At 42.7% G+C, this 12272-nt stretch overlaps 1 protein-coding gene across 1 annotated transcript in view; it reads right to left on the minus strand.

The window, feature by feature from the left end:
* Window positions 1-8008: 8008 nt before the first annotated feature.
* The window catches only part of SKOR2 (SKI family transcriptional corepressor 2), a 112813-nt gene continuing 108549 nt past the window's right edge, over window positions 8009-12272 (minus strand). The window contains exon 9 of the mRNA XM_087717065.1: window positions 8009-8599. The gene's annotated coding sequence lies outside the window, so the exon portion shown is untranslated. The remainder of the gene's footprint in view (window positions 8600-12272) is intronic.

Below are 12272 nucleotides of genomic sequence, written 5' to 3' on the forward strand. Positions count from 1 at the left end.
TTTGCGACTTTCTGACAAGCAAAAGTCAATGGGGAAGCCGGATTCACTTAACAACCGTGTTACTAACTTAGCAACTGCAGTGACTCACTTAACCGTGACAAGAAAGGTCGTAAAATGGGCCAAACTCACTTAACACAGGTCTGGCTTCCCCAGAGAAATGGTCGGCTCAATTGTGGTCACGAATCGAGGACTACCATATTTTCAAGCAAGAAAATCAGCTCGGCTTGAAGGAGATTTTGCTTTTTACCCGATTATATGATATTATATGATATGTATATGATGTCTGGGGCAAACCAAGTGAGTCTCCTGAATGCATCTGTTTAGCCAAGTTTGGCGAGGGGGGAGGGGTGCAGGGAGAGGAGATCATGGGAGGAGATCATGGGAGGAGGACCCCTGTTTCAGGGGTGTGTGAGCTGTCTTTGGACCCCTGGATTACACTGTTAAAATCTGTAAAATCACATACTATATGCAGTACAGTAATATGATTTTTCCAACTTTTTGTTTGCATTAAAAAAATAATAATAAAGGAAATAGCTCATTTAAGCGTCTATGGAGATTCTCAGTCATCCAGGTCATGGTTGTCCCGAAGCTGCTTTTTTTCAAGAGACAACTGGACTTTCTGTTTTTTCTTTGAAGACATTTCGTTTCTCATCCAGGAAGCATCTTCAGATCCATCCATCCATCCATCCACCCATCCATCCATCCATCCATCCATCCACCCACCCACCATCTATCTGTTCTATTTATCATCTGTCATGTTTATCTATCTATCCATTCATCTATCATCTATCTGTTCTATTTATCATCTCTCTATGATATATTTATCTCTATCCATCCATCCATCCATCCATCCATCCATCCATCCATCCATCCATTATCTATCTGTTCTATTTATCATCTGTCATGTTTATCTATCTATCTATCTATCTATCTATCTATCTATCTATCTATCTATCTATCTATCCATCCATCCATCCATCCATCCATCCATCCATCCATCCATCCATCCTTCCATTCCATTTATCTATCCATTCATCTATCATCTATCTGTTCTATTTATCATCTGTCATGTTTATCTATCTACCTACCTACCTATCTCTCTCTCTCTCTCTCTATCCATCCATCCATCCATCCATCCATCCATCCATCCATCCATCCATCCATCCATCCATCCATCTATCCATTCATCTATCATCTATCTGTTCTATTTATCATCTGTCATGTTTATCTATCTATCTATCTATCTATCTATCTATCTATCTATCTATCTATCTATCTATCTATCTATCTATCTATCTATCTATCTATCTATCTACCTACCTACCTACCTACCTACCTACCTACCTACCTACCTACCCACCCACCCACCCACCCACCCACCCACCCACCCACCCATCCATCCATCCATCCATCTATCTATCCATTCATCTATCATCTATCTGTTCTATTTATCATCTCTCTATGTCATGTTTATCTCCATCCATCCATCTATCCAGTCCAACCCACTGCTCAGGCAGGAAAGTCTACACAGGAAGTCCTTGACTTACGACTGCCATGGAGCCCAAAATTTCAGTTGCTAAGTGAGACATTTGTTAAGTGAGTTTTGCCCCATTTTATTACCATTCTTGCTACCGAAGTTGTGGGAACTTCATCACTGGAAGCATTCAAGAAGAGACTGCCATCTGCCAGAAATGGTGTAAGGTCTCCTGCTTGAGCAGGGGGTTGCACTAGATGACCTACAAGGCCCCATCCAACTGTTATTCTGTTATCTATCTATCTATCTATCTATCTATCTATCTATCTATCTATCTATCTATCTATCTATCTATCTATCATCTATCACCATTTCTCCACTAGTGACTTACCGCATCTCCATAAGATCATCCAGCCATCATTATGGAAGTGATAAACAGCCTCTTTTATTACCATTCTCTTAGTGGAATGATCCTTGGATGTCTCTGAATGACACCCTAAGTCCCTAATGTGGAAATGAACTGTTTTTCTATCTGCCCACGGAAACCCACCTTTATCCATCTATTCATCTATTGTGTTATATTTACTTATTGGGGAAAAATAATGCACGCGGCAACAACATTCCCATAAACCATTACAGTGAATAATTTCAGAGGCTGATTCCTTTTTGAGCCCTCCTTAAAGCCACAGGATTTAAAGGCCTTCCTTTTCCCCGTAAATCCATCCCAAAGCATTTTGGTTTGACATTAGAGTGTTAATATGACGTGACCCCAGCTGCCCCTTATTCCAGATTATAAATGAGGTGTGGAATTACAGCGGTTGTGTCTCCGATAACACACCTTTAATAAATATGTTAATCAACCGTCTGTGACATCTTCCTGGGTGTCAGAGAGTCAATGCTTTGTGTTATGTATGGGTCCCTTTGAATTCTTTTCTCTTTGAAGCAACATCTTCAAGTCAGAAGGGATTCATGAAGGGGTGGGTTCCTGACAGTTCGAACCTCTTCTATAGAAGAGGTTCCACAAATCTCCAGTGCTGTTTAGAACCGGTTCCAGCTCCCTCCCCCACCCTTCCGCACATCATCAAGATGAAGAGCGAGAGGAGGAATTCTGGGAGTTGAAGTCCACAAGTCTTAAAGCTGCCAAGTTTGAACACCTCTGGCTTTTTTTTCTAAAGGGTTAGGGGTGCAAGGGCCTTGTAACTTGACAGCTTTAAGACTTGCACATTTCAATGCCAGAGTTCCTGAGCCAACATGACTGGAGGAGGAATTCTGGGAGTTGAAGTCCACAAGTCTTAAAGCTATCAAGTTTAAACACCCCTGTTTTTTTTCTAAAGGGTTAGGGGTGCAAAGGTCTTGTAACTTGACAGCTTTAAGACTTGCGTACTTCAAATGCCAGAGTTTCTGAGCCAACATTTTGGTTGCTAAGCAAGAGCATTGTTAAGTGAGCTTCACCACATTTTACAAGTTGGCTACCCAGTCACGTGGCTGGCAAGCCACTCCCATCCAGTCACATGGCCGGCAAGCCACTCCCAAAAAGCAAGCAACACCTACTGAAGAGGTTCTAAAAAAATTTGTAACCCACCACTGGATTCATGGGAGATCAGAGAGAATCCATTAGCCATGAGTTGCTTACACAAAGAAGCAGGAACTTGGATGAAAAGCAGAAAGAAGATTCCACTGAGCTTTGGATTAAAATAACAGAATAACAGAGTTGGAAGGAATCTTGGAGGTCTTCTAGTCCAGTGTTTTTCAACCTTTTTTGTGCAAAGGCACACTTTTTTCATGAAAAAAATCACGAGGCACACCACCATTAGAAAATGTTAAAAAAATTTAACTTTGTGCCTATATTGACTATAGGCAGGTGTTTTTCCCACGGCACACCTTACACTATGTCACGGCACACTAGTGTGCCGCAGCACAGTGGTTGAAAAACACTGTTCTAGTCTACTCCCTGCTCAAGCACGAAGCCCTGTACTCATGATGGTGAACCTATGGCACATGTACCAGAGGTGGCACGCAACACCCTTTCTGGTGGCGTGTGAGCTATCAACCCAGTTCAGCTCCGCTGCACATGTGTGTGCACCTCCTGCTGGCTAGCTGGTCTCTGCCGCACCTGTGTGTGTGTGTGTGCGGGGGCTGCATGGGGAGAGTCTCGCATGCCTGACTGGAATGGTGGGCCGTGCGAAGGGGTCACACGGGGATGTGTGTGGCGGCAAGTGTAGAGGTATGCATGGATACTTGGGGGCAGGGGGGACATGTGGGGAGGTCATACAGGGGGCATGGTGAATGTGTGGGGGTGTGTATATTGGGGGTTTAGAGGTGCACGTGCACCCTTTGGGCATTCTGACCGAAAAAATTTAGCCATCACTGCCCTGCACCACTTCAGACAAATGGTTATCTAAACTCTTCTTGAAAACCTCCATAACTCTGGAGGCAAGTTGTTCCACTGATGAATTGCTCTCACTGTCAGGAAATTTCTCCTCAGTTCTAAGTTGCTTCTCTCCTTGATTAGTTTCCATCCATTGCTTCTTGTCCTGCCCTCAGGTGCTTTGGAGAATAGCTTGACTCCCTCTTCTTTGTGGCACCCCCTGAGATATTGGAAGACTGCTATCATGTCTCCCCTAGTCCTTCTTTTCATTAAACTAGACATACCCAGTTCCTGCAACCGTTCCTCATATGTTTTAGCCTCCAGTCCCCTAATCATCCTTGTTGGTCTTCTCTGAACTCTTTCTAGAGTCTCCACATCTTTTCTACATCATGGTGACCAAAACTGGATGCCGTCTTCCAAGTGTGGACTTAACAAGGCAATTATAAAGTGGTACCAATACTTTACATGATCTTGATTCTATCCCTCTGTTTATAGAACCAATGATTGTATTAGCTTTTTTGGCTGCTGCTGCTGCACACGGCTGGCTCATATTCAGGTGGTCGTCCACTAGGACTCCAAAATCCCTTTCACCGTTATTACTGTTGAGCCAAGTACCCCCTATTCTATATTTTATAATCACCCTAATTCATTACTTAATTTCTCAAGAAGTCTTGAGCATGTAGCCTTTCAAGTTGGTCTACGGGTAGTTGTTAGGGATGTAATCCTAGTCTTGGCTTGGCTATATATCTCTATCTCTATCTCTATCTCTATCTCTATCTCTATCTCTATCTCTATCTCTATCTCTATCTCTATCTCTATCTCTATCTCTATCTCTATCTCTATCTCTATCTCTATCTCTATCTCTATCTCTATCTCTATCTCTATCTCTATCTCTATCTCTATCTCTATCTCTATCTCTATCTCTATCTCTATCTCTATCTATCTATCTATCTATCTATCTATCTATCTATCTATCTATCTACCTATCTATCTATCTATCTATCTATATTTGTTTTCTCTATCTCTATCTCTATCTCTATCTCTATCTCTATCTCTATCTCTATCGCTATCGCTATCTCTATCTCTATCTCTATCTCTATCTCTATCTCTATCTCTATCTCTATCTCTATCTCTATCTCTATCTCTATCTCTATCTCTATCTCTATCTCTATCTCTATCTCTATCATCTCTATCTCTATCTATCTATCTATCTATCTATCTATCTATCTATCTATCTATCTATCTATCTATCTATCTATCATGTATCATCTATCTATCTATCTATCATCTATCTATCTATCTATCTATCTATCATCTATCTATCTATCTATCTATCATCTATCTATCTATCTATCTATCTATCTATCATCTATCTATCTATCTATCTATCTATCTATCTATCTATCTATCTATCTATCTATCTATCTAGAGATAGATAGATGATAGATAGATGATAGATAGATGATAGATAGATATAGGGCTCAATTGTGACTGTAACTCAAGGACTACCTATGGTGCATTCTCAAATATTTGAATTTAGTCTGTCGGGCCAAGTAAGTCTTGTCAACTGAACTGGACAGATTTGAGTCTCAAGAGGCAGTTTTGGAGAACGTTCATAGTTCCAGTGAAACAAAGGAGATTTAGCATTCTTTCAAAGGTTACCACCAAATTTTTTAATGTGCCAAAGGAGTGTGATTATTAAGTACCTGAGAGAAGCATCTTGTTAATTGCACTTAATTAATTTGATTTGATGTTAATTAAATCAAACTTTATCAGAGTTTGTTGCAGCAATCAAATCCAGAAAGCACATACCAGTAACTGATTCAATAGGATGATTCATTAGCTTCTCTTTAGATACATAATAACCAGAGGTGGCATTCAGCAGGTTCTGACCAGTTCTGGAGAACCGGTAGCAGAAATTTTGAGTAGTTCAGAGAACCGGTAAATACCACCTCTGGCTGGCCACGCCCCCATCTATTCTCTGCCTCCCGAGTCCCAGCTGATCGGGAGGAAATGGAGATTTTGCAGTAACTTCCCCTGGAGTGGTGATGGAATGGAGATTTTACAGTATGCTTCCACTGCCATGCCCACCAAGCCACGCCCACAGAACCGGTAGTAAAAAAAAACTGAATCCCACCACTGATAATAACGCATGAAGTAATGTATACAATACCAAGAGTGGGTCTTCCAATGTGGTAGAGAGAAGAGATTGGTTTCAGTTTCAGCAGCAGTAGACTAGTTTCAGTTTTAGTTCTCAGAGCTTAGCACAGCTAAGCCATGCCCAGGCTCCTTACCGTCTCAGCTCCCATTGGCTGATCTTGTTAGTAAGCCCTATTCATTGGTTGACTTTGTTATCATGTCTCTGCCAGTCATGAATTCTCTGACAAACTTACCACACTTGATTTTTGCAATAACTTGGCTCATTTTTTCGTCAGAGAGCCAGAGAGCAGCAATTTTGAGACTTAAGAAATATACCTGAAAACATTGTAATACCCTTGATTTCAACAGAACTGGAGGAAATGCAGATTCACCTTGAACATAGCTTGCTAAGGCTGTACCTTGAGGAAACTATTAGAATTAGATGGTTTTCCATTAAATCAGGATGCGTCCTGTATTGACTGTTACTTCACATTCCCAAATTGTGTTAAGTATTCTCTCCTTAGCTATCTCAAAGGTGCTTTTCAAAAGACAAACAGACTTCTGTGGATTTTGTTTTGCTTTGAAAATGTTTTGCTTCTCATCCAAGAAGCTTCTTCAGTTCTGAAGAAGTGAGAGAACTGAAGAAGCTTCTTGGATGAGAAGCGAAATGTCTTTAAGGGGAAAAGGAAGAAACTCCAGTTGCCTTTTGAAAAGCACCTTTGGGGCAGCCATGCCCTGGATGATTGCGTATCTTCATATACATTTCTTCTTCTTGAATGTTTAGGAAAAGAGAGACAGAGAGAGACAGAGAGAGCGACAGAGAGGCAGAAAGACAGACAGAGTGAGAGACAGAGAGAGAGAGACAGAGAGAGACAGAGAGACTGAGAGAGGTAGAGAAAGAGAGAGAGAGAAAGAGAGGGAGGGAAGGAGACACACAGAGAGAGAGAGCAACAGAGAGAGAGACAGAGAAAGAGACAGGGAGACTGAGAGAGACAGAAAGAAGAGGGACAGACTGAGAAAGAGAGGTAGAGAGGGAGAGAAAGAGAGGGAGGGAAGGAGACTGTTGAACTGTTGCAAGTCCAGAACTACCTGTAATTCCGTGGCCCGACAAAACCGCGCTCGTCAAAATAGCAGCGACAAATAAGCGCCAAGTACGCGTCATCATTAGCGCACCCACATTACCGCGTCGATATCAGCACGACGATGAAAGCGCGAAGGAAGAAAGGTTTTTGTATTTTGAATGTTTTGAAACAGTGAAATGTAAATAAAAGTTAGGGTTAGGTTTAGGGTTAGGTTTAGGGGTTAGGGTTAGGGTTAGGGGTTAGGGTTAGGGGTTAGGGTTAGGGTTAGGGTTAGGGTTAGGGGTTAGGGTTAGGGTTAGGTTTAGGGTTAGGTTTAGGGGTTAGGGTTAGGGTTAGGGTTAGGGTTAGGGTTAGGGTTAGGGGTTAGGGTTAGGTTTAGGTTTAGGTTTAGGGTTAGGGTTAGGGGTTTGTTTTAGGGTTAGGTTTAGGGTTGCATTTTGCTAATCGCTTGGGAAGGCGCAGATTAGCCCTTCGCGCTTATGTCGGCGTGGATAAGGGCTTCGCAGTATTGTCGGTGAACCATGTAATCCAGTTCAAAAGCCATCCAGTTAACTGAATTACCAAGATTGGGGCAGAATTAATTTCCCATATTTCTAACGTATTCAGTATTGTAACCAACAGAATCCCCCCCCCCCTGCCCCACCGCCGTTGTGATGCACAGGAAAATAAGAAGCTCATCGAACAAGGCAGGAACTGAAGTGCGAGAAAGGACAAGCCGCCACCTCCTTTAGTTTTCAGTTTTTATTATAGACTTTGTTTTAATCCACACGAATGTTAAAGAAACTACAACAGAGTTAAATACCTTTGTTTGGTTTTTGTTTTTGTTTTTTTAAGTCTGAGTGGTTATAATTTTTTTTTTTTAAATTACACTCAATTGTACATTGTAAAATATTTCGCGGAAGGATTATCATCTTCGTTTGTACAGCAAGCAAAGTATCAGGGGAGAACTTGGAAAAAAGAAAGAGCAACTTGTGTGATGCGGTCTCCCTTCAGAAAGAGCCGGATATGGCTAATGCAATTTCCATCAATACGTCCAGGGATGACTCTCTTCCCCCCCCCACCAACCAAGTGTCCGTTTAGACCTCATTCCGTAGACGTTCTGCCGAAGGAGAAGAGCTAACATCCCAAATGTGTTTCACAGCCTTGGGATTGGAAGCACCGTGAGATCCTATGCCCAGGGGGTCAGTCTGGATGTCCGCAGTCTTTGTTTCCACATTTTCTATGCCATTCTGGAGTCATCCTAAAAAAATCACCGAACCAACCTTTGGTACCATCAAAAAAATAATAATATCCAAGATGTGTTTCCAGGTTTTTTTTTTTAAATCCCTTTTGGTTCTTAAATCAATAAATGGCTGCTGTTTTTAATGTCTATGGTGGTCCATAAAGCTTTGAGGCCACGTCATTAGAAGAGCCGTTTTTATTTCTTCCTTATTGTTTTTTTCCTGAAATGCCCAGAGTCCTTCCGTTTTCAGGCTTTGGATACATCCAAACTCAGAGTGATGAGTAGTATCTTACACGAGGGTCTTTGTGGTCCGGCTAGAAAGACAGAGAAAAGGAAACGTCAGAAAAGTTTGAGGCCACTGAATGGATCTCTGAGCCGAGGTGGCGCAGTGGTTAGGGTGCAGCACTGCAGGCTACTTCAGCTGACTGCAGTTCTGCAGTTCGGCTGTTCAAATCTCACCGGCTCAGGGTTGACTCAGCCTTCCATCCTTCCGAGGTGGGTAAAATGAGGACCCGGATTGTTGTTGGGGGCGATATGCTGACTCTGTAAACCGCTTAGAGAGGGCTGAAAGCCCTATGAAGCGGTATATAAGTCTAACTGCTATTAGTATTGCTATTGCTATCTCACTATACAGCTAAAGTCCAGCTGGGGTAGGCAACCTTCATTGGTCTTCAAAACTGAATACAGAATAACAGAGTTGGAAGAGACCTCACGGGCCTTCTGGGTTTATCCCATGCTCAAGAAGGAGACTCTATGCCATTCTGGACAAATAGCTGCCCAACACCTGGTCGAACACCTGCAGTGTTGGATCGTCTACAACCTCTGGAGCAAGATGTTCCATTAATTACTGTATTTTTCAGAGTATAAGATGCACCTTTTTCCTTCAAGAAAGAGGCTGAAAATCTAGGTGCGTCTTATACACTGAATACAGCAATTTTTTGCCTACCGAAATCCCGCTCCCTTCACCAAAATGGCCACGCATAGCCTTTAGGACACTTATAGAGTGCTCCTAGGGGCTGGGGAGGACAGAAATGAGTGAAAAATGGTCATTTTTTTGCTGAATTTTGCCCCCCCCCAACCCCCTGGAACACTTTATAAGCCTTCTAAAGGCATTTTTGTGAAAAACAGGCCATTTTTAAACTCATTTTGCCCCCCCCCTCCCCGGAGCACTCTATCAGCCTCCTAAAGGCTATTCATGCCCCTTTTTGGAAAAAAAAATGAACTCATTTTTCCGAAAAATGGGACATTTTCGGGAGGTCTGCAGAGTGCAAATTTTTTTAAAAAAAATTATCTCTTCAAAATCTTGGTGCGTCTTATACTCCAGTGCGTCTTATACTCCAAAAAATATGGTAATGGTTCTCACTGTCAGGAAATGTATCTTTACTTCTAGCTTGATTCTCTCCTTGATTAGTTTCCATCCATGGCTTCTTGTTCTGCCTTTAGGTGCTATGAAGAACAGGATGACCCCTCTTCTTTGTGACAGCCCCTCATAGATTGGAAGACTGCTATCATGTCACCCCTAGTCAATGGAATGCGGTACTGCAGTCTGCTGACTGACTGCAGTTCGACAGTTCGATTCTCACCAGCTCAAGGTTGATTCGGCCTTCCATCCTTCCAAGGTCAGTAAAATGAAGACCCAGATTGATGGTGGTAAGAAGATGACTCTGTAAACCACTTAGAGAGGGCTGTAAAGCACTGGGAAGCGGTATATAAAGCTAGATGCTATTACTATTCTCACTGTTAGACTAGGAACACTTCCTCCAATGTTCTTCATATGTTTTAGCCTCCAGTCCCCTAATCATCTTTGTTGCTATTCTCTGCACTTTTCCTAGAGTCTCAAACAGAGGTGGGTTCCTACCGGTTCGCACCTGTTCGATAGAACCGGTTCGTCAAATCTACTGAACCAGTTAGAAGAGGTTCCACCAGTGGACCCGGAAAGCAGGCCACACCCACAGAGTAGGTTTGAATAATTTTTGAAACCCACCACTGGTCCTTGGATATGATTATTCTACACTATCATGCTCATATCTATAAAACTCAGTGCCTCTGTGAAAGGTAAGGATGACTACTGCGTTTGTGGTGCAATCAGAACGTTGCCTGTGTTGAAGTTGTTTTAACGCAAACCAAAGATGCTTTTTGAAAAACAAGTTTGCATCATATTCTTATGCATGCCAGTGCTGTGTGTGAGGTAATTTAAGGTGGTTCTGACAAGTGTCGTTGGCATCTTCATATCCGGTCACATGGGCGGCAAGCCACTCCCATCCAGTCACATGGGCGGCAAGCCACTCCCACAAAGGAGGCCACACCCACAGAGTAGGTTCGAATAATTTTTGAAACCCACCACTGGTCCTTGGATATGATTATTCTACACTATCATGCTCCTATTTATAAAACTCAGTGCCTCTGTGAAAGGTAAGGATGACTACTGCGTTTGTGGTGCAATCAGAACATTGCGTGTGTTGAAGTTGTTTTAACGCAAACCAAAGATGCCTTTTAAAAAACAAGTTTACATCCTATTCTTATGCATGCCAGTGCTGTGTGGGAGGTAATTTAAGGTGGTTCTGACAAGTGTCGTCGGCATCTTCATATCCGGTCACATGGGCGGCAAGCCACTCCCATCCGGTCACATGGGCGGCAAGCCACTCCCACAAAGGAGGCCACACCCACAGAGTAGGTTCGAATAATTTTTGAAACCCACCACTGGTCCTTGGATATGATTATTCTACACTATCATGCTCCTATTTATAAAACTCAGTGCCTCTGTGAAAGGTAAGGATGACTACTGCGTTTGTGGTGCAATCAGAACATTGCGTGCGTTGAAGTTGTTTTAACGCAAACCAAAGATGGCTTTTAAAAAACAAGTTTACATCCTATTCTTATGCATGCCAGTGCTGTGTGTGAGGTAATTTAAGGTGGCATCTTCATATCCAGTCACATGGGCGGCAAGCCACTCCCATCCGGTCACATGGGCGGCAAGCCACTCCCACAAAGGAGGCCACACCCACAGAGTAGGTTCGAACAATTTTTGAAACCCACCACTGGTCTCAAACATGTTTTTTGTATCACGGTGATAAAAACTGGATGCAGTATTCCAAGTGGGATTGTACACTAAGTGGGATTATATCAAGATAGTACTTAGGCATGAAGCCACTAGATCAGTGTTTCTCAACCTTGGCAACTTGAAGATGTCTGGACTTCAACTCCCAGAATTCCCCAGCCAGCGAATGCTGGCTGGGGAATTCTGGGAGTTGGAGTCCTGACATCTTCAAGTTGCCAAGGTTGAGAAACACTGCACTAGATGATCCTGAGGATATAGATTAGGGGGGGGAGGAGGTTGAGTAAAACTTGAGAAGGTGGCCATGGCAACCTAAATTCCATATTATAGCAATGAAAGATTCATGGATCTGTCCAAGGTACATCATCAAGAGTCAAGTCTGACTTGACCTTGTTTGGTGGAGCTAGCGAAGGGCTTCTTAAAAACAAAAATCAAGAAACCCTCCAGAGACAGGACAGTGAGTGAATGGCATCCTTTGCTATTTGTTCTCAGCATTTCTGAGTCAGCGAAAGAAAAAGTGACTGCAGGTCAAATTCAAATGTTCCCGGAGAGATTGAGGGTTGAAAATCTCAACATTGTGACAGTGCCTTTAATTTCAGCTTCCCGGGGCAGAAGAGCGATGGACTTCATCATGATGGTTCAGCAGTGCCGCTCAAAAAAGGTGAATTTATTCACCTAATTCCTCACTTGTCCTAAACTGCAGGCGGTAAGAGGGAAATACAGCCGTGTCAACGTTTGAAGCAACTTTTTTTTTCTTGACTCTGCTTAAAACGGTTCCACCACAAAACCACGGTAGACAAAAGCGTGGTCGACGAAAGCGCGTATGTGACGTCATCACAGCGCTTTCTTTTTCGTCGCGCTGTGATGATGTCACATACGCGCTTTCGTCGACCGCGCTTTTGTGGAACGCGGTTTTGACGGGTCACGCTTAA

This window comes from Thamnophis sirtalis, unplaced genomic scaffold (assembly GCF_051295495.1).
Source record: "Thamnophis sirtalis isolate CommonGarterSnake01/CBP01778 unplaced genomic scaffold, rThaSir2_p1.2 scaffold_5, whole genome shotgun sequence".
Lineage (NCBI taxonomy): Eukaryota > Metazoa > Chordata > Lepidosauria > Squamata > Natricidae > Thamnophis > Thamnophis sirtalis.